The sequence below is a fragment of the Dermacentor albipictus genome, chromosome 6, assembly GCF_038994185.2.
Source record: "Dermacentor albipictus isolate Rhodes 1998 colony chromosome 6, USDA_Dalb.pri_finalv2, whole genome shotgun sequence".
Lineage (NCBI taxonomy): Eukaryota > Metazoa > Arthropoda > Arachnida > Ixodida > Ixodidae > Dermacentor > Dermacentor albipictus.
This window is the reverse complement of record NC_091826.1, coordinates 84,332,542-84,352,558: the sequence shown is the minus strand read 5'-3', so window position 1 is coordinate 84,352,558 and position 20,017 is coordinate 84,332,542. Positions and strand designations below refer to the sequence as shown.

Genomic DNA, 20,017 nt, shown 5'->3' with positions numbered 1-20,017 from the left:
TTTGTCCTTCGTCTATGTATGCTTTGTAAGTGACGATTGATACCATCGATTCATTAGGCCGTTTCAATCATGCGAGCTATGCACGTCTGCCGACTACAGCGGCAATCAGGCGCATTCGGCACAGAAGTGGAAGTCCCGGGAGGGGGAAAGTAGGAAGATTAAAAAGAAAAAAAAGCAGTTTACGTCTTTTGCCTGTACTTTATACACCACAATTACAACATTTACGAAGAAATTGACTATCGATCGCGGGAGTGACGGTCATCCAACACAACTGAATAGTAAAGAAGTCATATGTCTCAAGGCAAGAAATGTTCATCTACTCCCACATTGCGTGGAATGCGTCGAGTTTTGATTTGAATACACTAGCACGCCAGGTATAATGGAACTGTATATAATTTTTATTTCGTGATACGTACGCTCCATTTAGTGAAGGGCCATTGTCTAATTCCAATTGCCAGCTGGCTCATTCCCGTCTCATTTGGCCGTCGGCAGCTCGCCACCTTGTACACACTCGGCCTTCTTGTCGGAGGTATGCAGCTGCTTGGCCGCTACTTCCTGCGCAAACACGTAAACATCAAATCACACACAGTAGGACAATCGCGTTTCTATTACGTGTTTAACAAGCTTTACCCATATTTTAGTGTACAGAGATCGATAAATTTGCTCCTTACATATCAAATATATTGTTAAACGCCTACGTTTGAAGAGAGTGCTCACGCCTATTTTGGTATCTACAGTAGCTTTGCTGCACGCTTCCCCAAACGTAAAAGGATGACATTTGTAACGTTTGCTTCGTTCCTAAGATTGATTGTCTGATTTCACATTGTAGGCGTGCACGAGCGCTCAGACCTTTGAGTCGTTGTTGGGCACGGTAAATAATTTATTATTATTATTGTATTAAGGCAGACGCGCCTCATGTGTTCGGTGGCAGCTCGAAGATGGCGATGACGACGACGACCCGTGATGTGATTGCGAGAGGGCTCATTCTATTCGCTGCTGCTGGAAATGATACCCAGAAATTATCTTCGTAGTTTATTCTCATTAATTTTGGTGGAGACTGCTGGAATCCCTCAAAGTCATCCTGGAGCTTTGCACACGTACGTTTCCCACCATAACTATGACTGACGTGACCAACGCGCGGACTGCAACAATGGCTGCGCCTGTCGCGTGTGCCGGCATTCTCCGTTAGTGCGACCCGGCCATCTTCAGCAGGACGTGAGAATGTACGTCGAATACTGGTTGTCCTCCTATGAACGAATAGGCGCTCACAATGAGTGGGAAGACCTGCCGAAAATTAGCGTCATATTTTACCTTGCTGTGCCGCAAAGCAATGGTGTAATAATACCGACTTCGACATTTCGAGTTCGTCCGCGTTAAGGACACATTTCTCCGTGTCTTTGGCGGCCCCACTGACCGCAATCGTTTCGCTGAGAGAGAGAGAGAGAGAGAAAGAGAACATTCAGTTCGACCATCGAGGTCGTTGCTCTTGAGGTCGAGTGGGTGGTGTCCTCACTCGAGGACTCCACTGGTCACGGCTGCTCGACGTGCATGCTGGACGAGAGCTTCTTTTCCCGCTAGGGGATCGCTGTTGAGCTGTACCTCCCACCGCTCCAATGACGTGCTAGGCGTCTTTAAGTGTTGAGGTTTGCTCCCGCACCCCCACGAGATCTGAAAGAGTGTAAGGCGTGTGTCGCCGCACCAGCGCCAGATGCCGCGATATGTGTGTGCCGAACAGCGTCTACGCAAGTGAGCACAGCAGCTGGGCGAGACTTCTCCCAGGTATATTGAGGATGTATCGGACCTCTCCAGCCGTAATAATCAAACCTCGACGGAGGATAAGACAACGATCTGAAGAGCATTGAGGACGACGCGTTTCAAATACTGCTTGTCAAGAGTCCAGCCAGTGTCGCCGTATTCAACTTGTTCGTTCCAGAGCTTCGACGACTCGCGCCGCCAACGTAACAACGCCAGCCGAGGAGCTCCAGTGGAACGGTAATCACGTTGAAGCAGGGATGGCCTGTATACAAGCAAGGACTACTCCCAAGTTACAGACGCAAGAACAACGTGCAGCAGCGTGTGTGGCACAAGTTGAAGTTCAAGGCGCGGGAACGCAGAAGCGCGGCTGCGGGAACAGGATGCCTAGGATCAGCGGCAACGCCGGCAAAAGTCTGAAGTTCTAAAGCGCGAAGCGGACGCACCCATCATTCCCGCCGCGAGTATGACGCAGTATAGGAACGCGAGGCAGACGCAAGGGAACTACGCTGACAAGAGGCTGTATCGTTATAGCCGATGCTCTGGCGGTCATCCTGTTTTTCTGTCCATGTGTGTCTGCGCACGTCGTCACGGGTGGTTACTTAGCTAGGTTAGGGAAACAGCAATTCATACAGAATTCCGGGGCTTTATTTCACATTGCACCCGTGTAAATATTGCTTTAAAAAATGAATAATTGCGGGCAGGCACACAAGCATCTACTGCGATAGCAAATCAGCAGACAGCAATACGAAATAAGGATAGTAGTTTTATCGGTCGTGTAAATGTGGAAAAATTCGCTTACTATCAAGCATGGTGTCACACCTGCACAAGCAAGCATGAACACATCGTACTCGATGACTGCGGACACTCGATTGTCAAGCTAGTGGCGTGAGCAAGCACGGCAGCAGCAACAAGCGAAGTAACCTTCGTGCTGTCGTTCGCTTCAACGCAAACTGAGCGGCGAGACCATATCCCGCACCAAGGTATGAGCCGCTTGTAGATGGTATTCAAGGCAGTCGCCGCGCGAAGTACGTATTCGCTGTCGGATAGGACAGCCGCACCCCTCTCTCTCCCGCTGCCTCCCCGCGGCCTCCCCGCGTTCCTCCATTGCGCGTGCGAGATCAAGCCGGTATTGTCGGCTACACTGGCGCGCAATCGCGAAATACGAAGTTGCTGCTGGAGAACAACGCCGTCCCCATTACCTGCCTCTAACGCCCCAAGGCCTCTCGCGCGACCGAAGACGGCGCATTTCCTCTAAGCTTAATGCCCTTGCGCTCGTCGTATGAAGCCACGATCACCGGCTCCCCTCGCGTGATTCAATTCGCACATATAGCATACGGCGCGCGGCGACGGTGTTATCCTCCCCTCAAATTATTTATGGAACATCACGGCAACGGCAACGCCTACGGCATACATACGCCTGGAGTATCCGTATAGTTGCTATCGCCATACAAGAAACCAGGATTTAATTGTGAGGCACGCTGTAGCAGGAGAATCCGGGTAAATTGCGACCACCAGGAGATCTTTAACATGCCTCCAACGAACGCAACACGAGCATTTTGCATTTCGTTCCATCGAAATGCGCCGCCGTGGCCAGAATATTTGATTCCGTGACCTCGTGCTTCGCAGAACAACACGACAGCCGCTAAGCCACCAGGGCTGGTATCAGCTATTCATACCGTCAATAGAGCCGGGAGCCTTACAACTTGAATTCTAACATACTGCTCTCGGATTCATTGTTTCGTTCTCATTAAAAAGTTGTGATTCTTAAAATAAATTCAATACAAATACGGTATCTCAACGGGCCCATTTGAACCGAGGGCCTCCAGATTAAATACGCGATACTGTAACCGTTAAACCATGGACGTTTTTCCCTTTAATGGCGTGACAAATAATTCGATCGTAGATTCCCGGATACAACCTAATATTTACACGTCATTACATGTCGACATGTTGGCTGACCCCGAAGATAGTGCAGTAGAAAAATTGTGCCCATCACTTCTCCTACTCTCCTCACGTGCCTCCGCAAATCCCAAACTCGCTCAGGAAGTCTGTCTTCCATCGTTTTCTACTGCAGGTTTTCTCTTATTTAGGTCGCTGTCACTGACGAATTGGTAAGCCCATATTATTCGCAATATTAGGGAAGTTACATAGTACTTTTGAGCAGGAAGGAACTGCACACGCGTTGTGCCCAAGAGAAGCCAGCGTGTGTACGTGATCCCACAGCGTTTTAGCAAGATCGCCACTAGAAGGACATTCGCTTCATGCTCGCGCGACTGCCATGCGTAAATGCCACGTCAGGAGGGAAGTCTACAAAACGGTGTGACGATTGCAGTTCTCCGCTCGCTAGGGTGAATGGCTTCAAATACCGCACTAGGATCAAACATCGTGACTCTGTACCAAGCACTGGCACAGTGTCAGAAGCACCCTTCTATAAACGCTGACGGGTCCGGTGCTGAAAATCATCGAACATCAAAATAACCGAAAATCACTCTAGCGGTGTTCTTGAAAGAGTGCTAAATTCTCGGTGCCAACCGCGCAAACGTGCTAGTGCCACTGCTCGCGCGTTCGCCGTCGTCTTGCATACTTTGCTCCGTTGCCGCTCATTCTGTCATCGTAATGGGGAGACCGCGTTTACAGGGGTATGAGCCAATCATTGTCTTACGAGATCGACACATTTAATAAGAGAGGGGATACACGAGAGTGTGCGCTTCCCTATATCGCCACGATGACCACATATTACGATAATAAATATGTTCGTACAATATTCTGGTTCCCCTCCGTTTCGTGCGCTAAACAGCTTCACTGGTCATCCACCTTCACAGAGTTGGATGCCTGATGGACTTTATCGAGTTTTTTACAGCTTCGAGTAAACGGGGCTTTACTGTACATGAGAAGGCCTATACATCATAGTTTCGTTTGCGGGATAATTACAATAAAGCTGCCGAGTTGCTCTGTACCGTCAGTGAAGAATGTGCCATAACTTTAGGTGCTTGAATAATGTTGCATCAGTGCGTCCACAGTCCAGGTCTTCCACACCGAGTGAGGAGACAGAGCAACGCCGTGTTCACGGCCAATCTGACTGGAGCACCGATGTCTATGGAGACAAGTATTCTTCGTATTCTGTGACATTGGTTTGCGTTAGACAGCGAAATGTTATTCCAAAGGATAACGGCGTATACCGGCAAAGGTAGGCACAGGGACGTTTACATGGAATGCACTTGCATTTACGATATCTCTCGAGATCGTCGGTACTTTATTTTTCTTGTCCTTCGCACTCGTTCGCACTCGTTCGCAGAGTCGTTCACACTCACCACGACGACCCCTGTCTCGCTCATCCCCTATTTGCCGTTCTTCGTCCCCCATGTACCTGTACTCTACAGGAAAGTGACGGGTGCAGCTTTGAGATGTGAAGCTGCTATAACGACCAGGATTGCAATTGCTCTACTGACCTTACCGACGGAAAGGAATTTACTTGATGTGAAAATGGGACGTAGATGGTGTCCCTGTCGCTGCTCTGCTTGATACAGGCGCGTACACCTATCTGATGAGCCACCAGCTTCGCAGACGGCTCATTTAAGTCCTGCCACCTGCGACGTCCTGTCTCGTGCGAGTCGCTAGCGGAAGAACACTGGCCACAATAGGGATGTGTGCCGCTCTCGTTGGTGTCCGTGGCCGCCAAAGATCTGTTTTATTTACTGTTCTTTAGCAGGCTCCCCATGATGTTATTCTATGCCTTGATTTCCTATCCGCTCACTCCACCCGTATCTACGGCCCCGCTGGGCTTGTTACCCTTGATTTACTTTCTCCTGACTCTCATGAGGAAGTTCGCAGCAGGCTCTTCTTCGCTGAGCACATTCGACTCGCCCCACAAGCCATGACCAGCGTCCTGCTTTATACAGCCCCACCTGTCCCTCATAATGACTGTGTTGTGTCTCCTCATGTGGAAGTCCTCCTTGGTCATCACATTGCTCTTCCACAAACCGTCCTCGTTATCACCAACAACTCTACCAATCTTCATCTCGACAACTTCGGAATCAGTGACCGCGTCCTACGACAATGCATAGCCTTAGGTAAGCTCTCTTCCTGCCAAGTTTGCCTCTTTTCAGCCTTGACTGCATATGTTACGTCGTCTCCCGTTGACTCTTTGCCGGCTGTCCTTCCTGAGCTCACAAACGTAATTTCTCCCGAACTTCCACCTTACCACGCCAACTAGTTATGGCAATTGCTCTACGCGTTGAGCGACATTTTTGACTTAGGTCACCCTTCAGGCAAGCCCTCTCTCACGACACACGATAGTGACAGCGGTGATGCACACCCTATTCACAGGCGACCATACCGTCTGTCCTTGCAGGAACGACAAGTAATTCAAATGGAGGTCGAGAAGATTCTCTCTGGAGGAATCGTTGAACCATTATCCAGTCTTTGGGCGTCCTCTGTCGTTCTACTATAAAGTACTCCAGCTGATGCTTCTGCGTGGAATATAGGCAACTGAACAAGCTGATCAAGAAAGAGGTTTGTCCTCTACCACACCTTGATGACGCCCTCGACTGCCCGCACGGTGCGAAGTACTTCTCTTCCATCGACTATGGCTCCGGTTAATGGCAGACTGCCGTGAACAACATAGACTGCGCGAAAACCACCTTTGTAACACCCGATGGCTTATACGAATTCAAATTTATGTCCTTTGGCTTGTGTATTTCTCCATCCACTTTTGAACGCATGATGGACACACTCCTTCATGACCTCTTCATGGTCTGTATTTGTTACTTAGATGACGCTGTGGTTTTTGCTCCTACATTTGCCGTGCACCACGAGCGCGTCTCGCTCGTTCATTCTGCCTTTCACAGTGCTGGCCTTCACCTGAATTCACCTAAATATCACTTCGGGCGCCACCAAATTACTATCCTCGCTCAGCTTGTTGATTCATTTGTTGCGCGCCCAGACCCGAGCAAAGCTCGTGCCGTACAGAAGTTTCGCGTGCCAACATGTGCTAAATATGTCCGGAGCTTCGTGGGCCTGTGCTCGTCGGCCAGTGCTGCACAATTTTGCGGAGGTCACCCGCCTTCGGCTTTTCTAAAGGCAAACGTTTCATTTACATGGGGACCTGAACAAGCAACTGCCTTCTCGAAGTCTATCTTTTTCCTAACATCTCAATTCCTTCTTGCGCACTTCGACCAGACTGCTCCAACAAAAGCCCACACTGATGCCAGTGGTCATGGAATAGGTGCCATTTTTTGCCAATGCCAATGACGCCATGACCGCGCCATTGCCTACACCAGCCGTCTGCTTTCTACAGATGAGGGAATTTATTTCATTATTGAACGTGAGTGCCTTACACTTCTCTAGGCAGTGGAGAATTCTCGCCCTTACCTATATATGGTAGGCCCTTTACATTCACTACAGACCACCGTGCACTCTGCTGGCTTTCATCCCTCGAAGACCCTACCGGTCATCAAGGCCAGTGGGCACTACGCCTACAGGAATACTCGTACATAGTTGCTTGTACGAGTTTACACCAAGATGCCAACTGCTTGTGCTACCACCCAGACGATGCTCCTGATGTTCCTGCGACCTATGCTTCTGTTTCTGTATTTTCGCTATGTGCTTCGCTGACCTCGCAACTGAACAGCGCTGAGATCCAGTATACGTGGTATCATGGACAAGCTCACATCTAGATCATGTGATCCTTCTCTTGGCATGTTCCTATTCCAGGACGGCAATTTATATTGGCGCAGCATGTACGTAGTGGATCTGGCATGGTACTGGTCATTCCCAGGTATCTTCGCACCACTTTTCTGTCCAAACTCTACGATCTACCAACTTTTCGTCACCTCGGGGAATCAGTACGTATGACCGTGTCCGGCAATGATTCTTTCGACCTGGTCTGTACCGATCTGTCCACCGCTAGGTCGCTTCTTGTGAGTTATGGCATCAACAAAAGAAGCCATCTATTCTCACTGCTGGTTTACTCCTATCTGTTGGAATTCCTACCGAACCATTCTATCGCGTTGGTGTAGACCTCTTGGTACCTTTCCCCACATCTGACTGATGCAACAAATGGATCTCCCTCACAATTGATTATACAATTCGGTCCAGGTTCACCAGACCTCTTCCAAGAGACGTAGCCTATTTCCTGTTGCACAACATCATTATTCACCATGGCGCTTCTCATCAACTTCTTGCCGACAGGGGTCGCTCCTTGCTCTCTGCATTTGTGGACTACTTGCTCCGCTTTTGTGCTACCAAACACAAACTTAGTACAGCATAATATCCTCAGACGAACGATCTGAGCGAATGGCTTATTCAAACAATAACGGACAAGCTCTCCATATGTGTTCCTCAAAACCATCGTGATTCGGATACTGCTCTCAATTTTGTCACGTTCGAATACAATTCATCACCCTACGGCAATATAGATTACTCGCCATTTTATTGCTTGCACGGCCGAGATCAAGTGTTGCCTTTTAATTCAATACTGCCTACCGCTCAAGAGCCCGTGTTTCAGTATACCCGTCATGTCATTGCTCGAGCCAAAGAAACATGCCAAGGTGCTCACCGTCACCTTTGTGCTTCTTAGAAAAAGCAGAAAAGCATTTGCTACATTAGTCACCGGGACGCTGATTATCTTCCCAGGGATCCTGTCCTTCTGCGATCTTCCACCCGCCTCTTCGGTCACTCGGAATAACTAATTTCCCGCTGTTCCGGCCTTACCGGCTCCTTTTTCAGGCATCCGACGTAACCCTACGAGATCTCTCCGGTCGCACCTACTACTCGCTCCATCCAGACGTCCCATGACGTCTCTCTTGTCTGCCGCCTAAAACGCTACTAGTCCGTTTCCGCATAAAAATCAGCGGCATGGCGCTTTCACACCAGGTGGAAATACGTTGCACAGCTCTGAACAACGCTGAGGAAGGTGAGCACGAGCTTGGGTCTGAAGAAGACAATGCTTCAGGGAGTAGCCTGCGGTAGAATTGTCTTTGACAAAACTGTAAATTACTGCAGATTCTGTAAATTAAAAAAAAAATTAATCTTGAAGTTTTACCTGCCAAAACCACCATCTGATTATGAGGCACGCCATAGTGGGGGACTCAGGAAAATTTCGACCACCTGGGATTTTTTAACGCACACCTAAATCTAAGTACACGGGTGTTTTCGTATTTCGCCTCATCGAAGTGCGGCCATCATAGTGTAAATACTCTACCCGTCTTGCTTCTTCTTTAAGCAACAATATTCTAAATCGAACCTAACGGAAAGCTTTAGCTCCTTCGTGGGAAATGAGCAATCCTTTCTTCTGACAACCACTGCACCGAAATTATTGAATTATGCTGAACTTAAAACAAACAGTTAAAATGAGATTTCAGGAAGCGAATTTTATTTAACTTCTACTTTTTCTAAAATTCAAAAGATGAGAAATTTCACGAAACAATACCTGAAATATTCAACCCTGCACCTCAGCAAATAAAACTGATATCGCAATTCCCTAAGCTGCACTTAATATTTAATTTAATGCGGATGAAAATTAAATATCACATGCCACCCTTAAATACACCACTAATTCCTGAATGTGGCATTCACAAAACCTTTACAAGTATTGTAACAACTTCACATACGTCATAAATTCATACGTCGAATTCGCCCGACTGTGATGCTCCAAGGGCTGCAGTTTCTAGAGATGTTACATTAGTTTTTCATGCTAACTAACGGATTCATAAATTTCGTACTTCTATTCTTTTATTTCAGATTTACTTATTTTCGACAAGTCTTGCCATTACTGCAATGAACTCAATCAAAATTATTTTTGCTGCAATCACTGTGCTTTAACATTCTCTTAAATGCAACGATTCTCATTCAGATTGTTGAGCAGTTTTCTCATAAAATCATGCCTTTTACATTTATTTCAGTGGCCGGCATCGAAGACAGGCCCGAGCTAAAGCTTTCTCTTATTGCATCACACCGTATCAGAAACCCATGAAACATAAAGCTGACTATACGGAAGCCCGCGGCCGCAGTGGTGCACAAAAATAGGAGAAAACCATGAAGGAAACCAAAGGGAATCTTTGCGGGAGCCGTTATCTCGGCCAGGCATCTCACCCGGAATGCCAACGAGCAGTCTGGCAAGGTGTCTAGCAAAATCGTCGATTCATTGCCGCTCGAGCAAGTAGCAGGATGTCTTCAAGATAAGGCTGATACATGAGCGCGCTCGTTTTCATGTACTGAGGGGAAGCAGCAGTCTCAGGATGCGCTTCTTTTTATTATGTTTTCTTTTTTGGTGCGTCATAGCATACGTCTAGGCGCGAATTTCAAATCTTTAAGGTTGATACGCCACGTGGTGGCAAAAAAGGAAACTAAACGCATGTAGAGAATTCCAGGGTATGCAATAGCGAAAACATCTCTTGCTTAGGGACGACCTAGTAATGCGCCACTGCTTCTCCTCGACAACATGGAGATGAAGTTACAGGTTCTGAAAAACCTCAGTGTCGAACCTCCAGTCACAGAGCCTACACCTTAGTTGGCCCGGTGGCGGCCGTATAAGAGTAATCGAAAACCCGCCGTCGTTGCTCAGTGGCTGTGGTGTTGGGCTGCTGAGCACGAGATGACGGTATCGAATCCTTGCCACACCGGCTGCATATCGATGGGGCAAAATGCGGAAACCCCCGTGTACTTAGATTTAGGTGCACGTTAATAAACCTCAGTTATTAAGAATTTTCGGAGTCATCCTCTACGGCGTGCCTCATATTAAGAAAGTGGTTTTGGCACGTAAATCCCAATAATTTTAATGTCATCGAAAGAACCCCACATCAGCACTGATTTGATTCAGATAAACATGTCGCTCCTTCGACAGTCGACAGACTCCAAGCCAGCAGTACAGCAAACGCTAGGAGGAACTCTGCCTCTGAACAGTCGACGCGAACTCAGGATACTCCGAAATCCCACTGAGCGAACGAATAAAAATTGTGACCAGCCTAATCAGTATTTCTGGTTAGTGGTACATTGCCTCTACAGTTCAGAAACATCTCCCCACCAGAATACCTCCAGAGACGTATAGCTGAATTTTTACATTGCCATGGTGTAGTGGTTCACATCGACAATTTCACCTGGGGCTCCATCAGACTATAACAGGGTCGCCAACCACATGCGGCTACTCACGAATCAAAGTTTATTCAAACTCTGGCGAAAGAGAAAAGAGAAAAGAGAAAAAGAGAAAAGCGGAAATGTCTGACAAGGCCGATCCCCCAGCAATCGGCCGTAGCATCTGACAATGCAGGTGAGAAAAACTGGGGTCGCCGAAGCATACAGGGGTCATGAAGCGCTGGCACCTACAGTGGTTTGGAGATTCCTGTAAACTCCATACGGTTTCTACATTCCTCACTGAAAACAAAGAACGCGGTACGAGTACGTTCTTCGTTGCACAGTGCATGGGGATCCGCTGGACTAGAACATAACAGGGATCATCCTTCATACTGTGGTAGTGAGACAGGAAGGCGCGAGTAGCAGAAGCGGGATGTAGTCCATGTACACCCCACTAAAAGCACACGGGCGCTTCATGTTCCTCACCCCATCTTCCACGTGGCTGATCATGTTCGATGGGCTCGCCCCAAGCTGGAGTGATGGCGGATAATCTCGTCAGGATGTTTCGTGTCTCAAATGATATGTCGGTAAACGAGGATGTACCGATGCCTTGAGTCTTCGAAACCCTCCGCGTTCAGGGACAGAGCCAATGCTTCGTTCGACACATGTGCACCGCGAACATGTGCAGTTGCTGTGGGAAAAGCCTCACGTCGATCAAGTTCATCGCGAACTATTTCTTGCACATTCAATGCAAGGTCGCTTGAGAGGGGCTCACGTCAGTGGTCGCAACATTAATGACGTTAGTGAGTCTACGGAACTTTGATGCGATGTGGCGAGCTTCAAGAGCTTCAAACGATCGGCAATGTCTAATGATGTCAGTTGCAGACTCTAAGTTCTCCTTGCCTGGAAGGTTGCGTGAAACGTCCTCAGCAATTAATTTGAGATGTCTAACCTTATTTTCTTCTGTCATATATGACTTCACATATTTGCCCAGCTTCAGTACCCCCGTAACATATATAGCGCAGCTCTCACCTGGTACTTGAGCTCGCTGCGCCAGCGTCTCCTACGCGCGTTTCCTTTTCTTTGCGAAACTTCCCACCGGGTTCCCGTAACACGTCCACGCGATTCCTCGGAAGAAGAATGGGACCTTGACCAGCTGGCTGGTGGCATTACAGTGAAGATATAGGCTCACCCGGAGATGGGGGTTTAGCCATTTCTCGGCATCCTCTCCCGCGTTTCCAGCAAATGTCCGCTGCTCCATGTATCGTTGCCCAGGAGCAACGGAAGATGACTACGTGTTGTCCCCTTCAGGGTCCATCGCCGCAGGTGGAAGGCCGGCGAGCCTGCCGCTTCGGCGAAGCTCCAGAAGCTAAACTTTGTTGTGGTTCTTTGGGGTTCTGCTGCCGTATCCTGCAATTTCCACCAATACTGTTACAATGAAACGTGTTTATTTACAAATGCGAGGATGAACGATTATAGAGGAAGGTTTAGCTGGGAGATCCGCTGAGAGTTTGGTTTGTAGTTGTTCCCTGTCGGATAATTAGTAAAGAAAGGCAGGAAATATTGGAACATATAATGAAGACAAAATTTCCGAATATTTAGGGACTTAGCGCCTCAAGAACATGAAATTATCAGTTAAAATCAGTAAAGTGAGATCAAAGGAAGAATAATAGTTTTAAGGGATAGTCTGTTGTTCTAGCTTGTGGGCTCATTCTTTCACTACAGGTCCTTACCCACTGCGGCCAAGAAGCTGGTGGTCAAAAGTTAACGTAAATCGGGAGCGAGAATGGCCTAAACGTATTAACAGACTTGCGCTAGTAACTTGCTGGCTTGATGCAGCATTGTTATAACAGCTTGTTTTCTTGACAGGACCGAAAAAAATGTGCACAGGACAGGCGCCGCACTCGGCGTCTGTCTTGGGTGCATTTTTTCTGTGTCCTGCCCTCAAAACGCACCGTTATAACCATGATCCATCAATCTAAACGAAATAATAAGCCAGGGTAACTACAACGTTTAAGATAATTATTAGATATAGATTTACCTGGCAAACAAAGAAGTAAGATAACTGTAATTAGACCAGAAGAGCCAATTTTTTCGTATTTCTGGGGATATTAGAATTACTTAGAACAAGAAATAAGCATTTATATACCTACCCAATTATTGATTACGAGGAATAACGTGGTAGCCTTCTTGTGTTACGGAGAAAGCCTCAAATGGCCACTGCAGAAGTCCCGAAGGAGCGGGTGTTAAGTTCACTTAAACAGACGCACAATTTTACCCTTAAAGTGACTATAAGTATTGTCGCTCCTTGTTTTTAAGTAAGGGGAGCGTTCTTGCAAGTTTAAATTCACGAGGACACCAGGCGCTCATGAGAGATTGGGTATATTAGACAGGTCTTCTGAGGAAAGGTCAAGCAATGCTTTCAACATACCTTATGTAATGCCATCTGAACCCGGAGCTGTACCAAGGGAGCAGTGGAAACGTGCTCAAGCTTTTCCAATGCTACCTGTATGACATCATCAGAAGCATCAGTGGCTATTCTATCGCCTGTTTTCAGGTGAGAACCGTAATCTGTTATAAGGTCATTTAAATATTGGTATGGCATTAGTTTAGCATTTGAAGGGAAGAATCATCTAGTTCTATCTGGCGACATATCTTGGATGGGCCTGTAGGTTGAATACGTTGTACTTGCACATTCAACAGTTTTGACTTTGCCTGTACAACTACAATCTCAGGTGTGCGTAGTCGTGGATAATGGTTATTAAAACATCAAGTTGATTCAATATTCGAAACACACAGGTATTCTTTAGGGGAATCATAAATTTGTACAAACCTTTGGATTGTGAGGATCCTGAATTGAATTTTTAAACATACTATTCTTGCTTTCATATACACAATGGTGTTTGGAGCAAAGTTAGGGAACCCAAAGCATACTTAAAGAAGGGAATTGCGCTAAAAAAAAGACACGGACGAGTAAGGTCCATGTCCTTACTCGTCCGTGTCTTTTTTTAGCGCGATTCCCTTCTTTAAGTATGTACGACCGACTCGCCCAACAACGTGCTCTCCTGAACCCAAAGCACAATCGCACAGCTTCCCATTCTAATAAAACCACAGGCTCCATTTTATAAGCTGCGCTGCTTGAAAATAAGAGATCCAAATTCCATGATTGGTCGGACATACATTTTTTATATTAAAATAATGTATGTCTTCGCAACCCATATCGCCATGTGCTGATCTTACACAACCATCCCACGGCACGAGTTGCCTTAGACGAGACTTTTCAATATGGCTTTTCCAGTTGAGTGTCCTATTATACGTGATTCTCCGGTATTTAAGAAAATCAACCTGGGGAATGAACTCTTCACGATGCACGAGTGAAATGTGAACGGGAACATTTAAAGGAACGAGAACTGCACTTTTAGTGACTTTCAGGGACGTGTACCTTCCCTATCCAAGTTTCAAGAGGTTAAAGAGTACATAATTTTGTAACGATTGATGAAGAAAATGTAGATCATCATTCCATGAAAAAAGCGATGTCATCGGAATAAACGTATACCTGAATTTCCTGAAGCAAAGGAATGGCGCTTACAAATATATTAAATAAAACAAGAGATAACACTGCCCGTTGCGGTACCCCGTGTTTATGCTTATACCTATAGGATGAAGGTCCGCTGTGAAAACAGAAGAAATCTCTTTCCCTTAAAAATTCTGAAACCCATGCCGTGATATATTTCGGGAACCTGTAATGCTCTGGTTGCTTTATCAGCATGCCGTGCTTCACAAAATTATAAGTATAGCTATAGAGCTAGGGTCACTAATGCTGAATAAGGCGCACAACCCAAACCAACCTCGTTCACTTTCTGACGTCGGCCATTTGGACGCGCTAAGGTACATGGCGTTTCAGAGTGTACAATAAAAAATGATTAAACTTTGCCTGTGGCAGTTAGCACAATTTTTTGAGTGGCGAACTTTACTTGCTCAAAAAATTGAATGCATAATCGAAGTATTAAGAAAAATTTGCTAATGAACTTTTTAAATAACGAAATTTAGATGCATATTGCAATCTACAAATTGAAGCTTTGGAGTTTGCGAGGCGGATCCCCTTTTAAAGAATACTCAGGATGAGAATTGTTTCGAGATACTAATTCCTGAACTTTCCGGAGAAATGCATTGGTATGCCAGCTACTACTTGCTTGAATGCATAAAACTACGTTTTGTTAAGAAAATATCTGGAACGTCAATGGTTTTCTCACCGGCGCATAAAGTAACGTACGCGGAAACCGCTTGCGGCAGAGACGGGGCTATGGTATCGACGGTTGTTGATGGCAACGGGTGCGTTAAAGGGGTGGAGACATCAAAATTTTCGTTCATGCGCTTGTTGATTCAAACGTTGCGTCATGCTTTAGGGAGCACGATACACACAGCGGGATTCATATATATCCGATAAATAATTTAATAATAGCGTTATTATACCAAGCGATTTCGGTTTCGGTTTCTGGGCTCCGGAGGATGCTATGACGTCACAGAGGAGGAAACGCAACATGACTTTGTCACGTGGGCCACAAAAAATAGTGACGTAAAATTATGCTGCGTCGTCTGCTCGCGCATACGCGCGCTCTGCCAGCAGACGTCAACAACTGGCGATTCGAAGTGCATATCGCGATTATTATAATTATTGCGAAGAGCGACAACAACGGTAAGAAAATATTGCGGCTTGTGAGAGTCGGTGATTCATTCCGAAGCGCCGTAAGCTTTAGCTTTGAAGTGAACCGGAAAAGGCCTAGTGACGATATCGGCGGCGCCGAACGATCAGAGGCGGTGAAGCTGCCGTCGGTGCCAGAGTGACCACTCCTCAGTCGCTGATTGGCCGCTTCGCCGTACGGCTGCCGCACAAATGGGTCCCGGGTCCGTCCTCTCTACGGCAAGGAAATCTCGCCGCTCGCGAGCAAAACCGCCGTCGCACGGGGGCCTGCGAACGGCAAGCGGCGTGTGGCGAGTTCCCGTGCCGGTAACGTGGACAGGCCCTCACATTGAGAAAGGCCAAGCGAACGAGAGACCGCTCCGAGCTGCCGAACTATGCGACTATGCGAGGAGAGAAGCGGACAACACAAACGCCGCATATCCTGGTCCCTTTCGGAGTCGGCCGGCTAGTGTTATACTCAAACGTGCGGCAACTCGCCGCACGCAGTTTGCCGTTCGCGGCACGCCGTTCGTGTTGTCCACGTCTCTCCTCTTGTGTCCATGCCTGCACGCCTTACCCCTTCTTTGCTTTAAGAAAGGAATTCTATATGCCTGTAGGGAGGCTATGCTCGGTCTGGGTCGCTCGGCTCAGCAGGCTCCGTAATCGGCATGTCATCGATACACATCAAACGTCACGTTTTTTGTGTTAGTGTGCTATGACGTCAATATTTTCGTTCCTCCTCTGTGACGTAGTAACTGCCGCGCTAGCGATGGGTCTCGACTGCGAGAAGGACTTTTTAATGACTTCTTGGAGCGGAATTAAAATTATTTTGAAATGTTTGCAGCGTCCAATACCTCGTCCTGGGTGTCCTTGCATACGGAACCAGCCTACAACATGCTTTTTATAGCCTCAAAATTTGGTGTCCCAACCCCTTTGAGATAGCGTGCGCCACGTGCACCAGGGACGCCTGTACAAGCCGAGGAGGTTGCAGTAGCAGTCGCTTGAGCGGGTACAAAAGCGGGTGTCATATTATGCGATAGAAAACTACCTATCCTCAATTTTAGGAGAGGGAGAATCTTGGAAAAGGCCCTCCAAATTCAACGCAAAAACCGTCCTAGGAGAGACGCAACATTATTTGGGTCCCGGCCCATGAAGAACTCCCCGGTAACGATGCCGCCCACGAGTTCGCCTGAGCACTCCACCACCGGGCAACTCTAGAGCAGCCATTTCCAGGGATGGAAGATAGCATCATCACGTACAGGGAAATCGTAGATCATTGCAATGGCAAAAGAAGAGTCTTTCCATTTCCGCATCCGCCTCTCTCTCTGGAGGACGCTCGCATTTGGCGGCGCCTCCAGGCAAACAATTATACATCACCATATTGGATCTCTTAACCCAGACCAGGGACTAAAATGACGCCCTGTGAAAAATTGTTAAGGAGAAAGGTACGCTAGACCACGTAATAAGGGAGTGTGGTGGCTCCCCAGGGGCCAAGGAATAGATTGACAGTAGTGATGCCTGGGAGGCCTTGCCCCAGAGCGAGGCTGAAGACGACCAGCGTCGAGAAATCCGTCCGGCCTTTGAGGCTGTGAAGACTCACCGACCTCAACGCGCAGGGGCTGCTTCGTCCTCTTCCCCTACCTGTGTGTAGGGCAAGAGGAGGCCGCCCCAGCTCCCTGGAATAATAATATTTTCAATCAATCAATCCGCAATGTTCGAGAAGTATTATCTCGAAACTGGGGTCAACTTCAGAATTTGTTACAATTCTATGCGCCTTCTAAACTTCAAAGCTACAATTTGTAAATATCATTATGGGCCATACGGTTATTACGTAAAATAATTTGTGGGTTATTGGTAATTAGTCCATAATACGTTCCTATTTTTTGTGCAAATAGTGTCCGCCGCATAGAGTCGACCACTTCATGAACTAGAAAGCAACCTTAAGAAAATTTAGAATTATATGGAATTTAGAAATTGGAATTTCGAATGTGTTCGCTGAAGCATCCTGCTCATCGCATTCATATATTTGCTTTATATGGCATATCCCTTAAGCATATTATTAGCATCAAATGTTTGGCCAATTCCGCGCAGTAAGTGTGCGTCATTGCCTCTGCTTCTTCCTTCTGCGGATGGCACGTACCCTCGTGGGGGTATTGGCTATGGCTCGCAGTGAAAACACCGCGAGCGTCTTTTAAAGAAAAACGACGAGGACGAGGGCAGTTGCGCGGGCACCGCGCGCCACTCGCATCTGGTTTTCCGTGGTCGAGGCAGGAAGGCTCTTCGATCGGTTAGCCTTCTTCGTTCGAGCTGAGTACCCGGTAATATTTCATTCTGTTTGGTTGTTCGTGCTTCCCTCGTTGAGTCCTTTTACTGGCGCACATATTGGACGCCACCGGGCTTCCGTGTGTTGCCTTCAGTCTTTGACTCGAGCAGACCTCGCCTGCGTGGGTTTCGTTCTTAGCTCGAGTTTGGCTTTTCAGTTTCGTGTTGTTTTAAATGCTTTTCGTGTGATCTTTCGTGTGAAGTGCATTACTTTGACTCTGGCACCTTCTAACTTAACTATTATCTGGATGCAGATCCCGTAGGTGACAGGGCTGTGAGCCTCCCAAGGTGACCGTCCAGACCCCTACCAGAACTTCACCCGGCACCTCCATTCAGCTGTGAAACCGGTGAGCTACTTCATTTTGAAATCACAGTGCGCTGGGTTGACTCAACTCTTCGCCGTTCATATATATCTATTTTTAATATACCTATGATAGCAAATAATAAAAAGAGCCGTCTTCATATAATTATTCCTACCGCATACGAGGCCAGTTTTATAGTCTGCTTAAGGATAGTCTTGTTTGTTGCGACCACTAACAAGCGAATTTGCGTATTTACTAGTAGTCAACAAAAAGGAATATTTATTTAATGCGGAAGAACTCGCGCAATATTTCCTAGCTTTCAGTAGTATCTCATCTGTTCTGAAGACGTGTGTATATCAGTGTAAGGTTCTAGCAGTAGGCGCAGAGACCGTGCTAATAGTTTCTGACTTCGTATCCGATGTCTGCTGCACTGTAAATGCACTTGTTTCATCCAATATTTCTTATCGGAGAATGCTTTTAAACTGTGGAAATACGTCAACAGCACATGCTTTTTTCCGTAGCGTACGCGTAATTTATAAGGATGCACGCACAACTCTTGCGGACGGATTTAGTTGCAAAGTTTCCTCGAATTCTTTGATTGGCGCACCCACGCACACGCCCACACTCGCACACGCACGCAAATACCATCTTATGCAGGTTTCTCCAGCATAGAAACCCGCGGGTCTTGTCACTAGACCACGCATGCATGGGTGTATGTATGAAATAAAACACTTTTACGAATGAATTTTTCTTGTGCAAGCCATTCCTGTGAAATGCTTGACATGTTAGGCGCGCCTCATAGCAGCAACGTAATTCTGAAACGTAAGGACGTGAATTTTTATCACACAATATAGCGAAAAAGTTTTATTATTAGAACACGATGAAATAAATCGCGTGTTGTGACTGAACACTTTCAGTAGTTAAAAACGTTTTTTTTCTGACAGGTGAAATATACTGGCATAGGGAGCGTTCTTCAGTGAGATTTGCAGTGCACCCACTGTCGTTATGCAGAAGCTATCGCTTAGATGCACGTCAGCCCACGATTCGTTTTCAGGGCATTCAGCATGGCCTAGCCTAGCCTTATACAAGTTCAAAGCAAGGTGACAGGCAAGGAGGTGCCAGTTACGACTCTGATAACTGGGCTGATCCCGGTTATAGTGAAGCTCAGAAAGACACGAGACATCGTGTAAACAAAAGCCGTAAACACTGAGAATTGAGCCGCCCCGTGGCAGAAGGTAATGCACGCAAGCGCAGACTTTATCAAGGAATAGCCGTCGGTTTCACGCTTTCGTGGTCATTCCGTCTTTGTTGTTTCATTGCCTTCACGTTCTCATGTAACTTCCTAATTCCGCTGTTTTTATTCTGCTGCTGTCGTTGCTTTGACACGCCGTCATCACGCCGTCTTGAAGCCGTTGTCGTCATAGCGTTGCCAAAATTCCGTTGTCGACAGCCATTGTCGACCTCGCGTCGCTGTCTCAAAGTCATGGCAATGCCACCGTGCTCGTTACATTCTTTTTGTGGTGGAAATTGCACTGTGGTCAAGCCATGGTCGTCGTATTATTCTCTTCACGCTGTCGCTGTAAATAGTCGTCGTACCATTGACTTGTGATATCATCCCATCGACATCACACGTCTCGTTTTTCTCGTCACGCAATCATCGTGGTAAAATCGCCATCGTCCCCATGTCGTTGATTCCTGAGAGTCACGCAGTCATTGTCCCTCTATCGTAGTTAGGCCATCTTTGCCACTATTTTCAAATGTTTATTTCGTCTATATCTTTCAGAAATGGTCCACATCACGTAGATGATTATTTCCATTTCCATTCCTTCACTTCTTTAATGTAGCATGAAGTCCTCTTAAGAAGCACGATATAGTTACGAGTTGTAAA

The 20,017-nt window shown here is 46.9% G+C and overlaps 1 protein-coding gene across 5 annotated transcripts in view; it reads left to right on the top strand.

The window, feature by feature from the left end:
• The first annotated feature begins 17,683 nt into the window (after nt 1-17,683).
• Nucleotides 17,684-20,017, top strand: part of LOC139061257 (calcium-activated chloride channel regulator 1-like) — a 323,451-nt gene continuing 321,117 nt past the window's right edge. For 4 of the 5 annotated variants that reach the window (XM_070540974.1, XM_070540969.1, XM_070540970.1 and 1 more), the window contains exons 1-2: nt 17,684-17,823; nt 18,082-18,174. The gene's annotated coding sequence lies outside the window, so the exon portion shown is untranslated. Of the gene's footprint in view, nt 17,824-17,930; nt 17,950-18,081; nt 18,175-20,017 lie in introns of those variants that run through there. The other variant, XM_070540972.1, reaches the window with a different exon arrangement.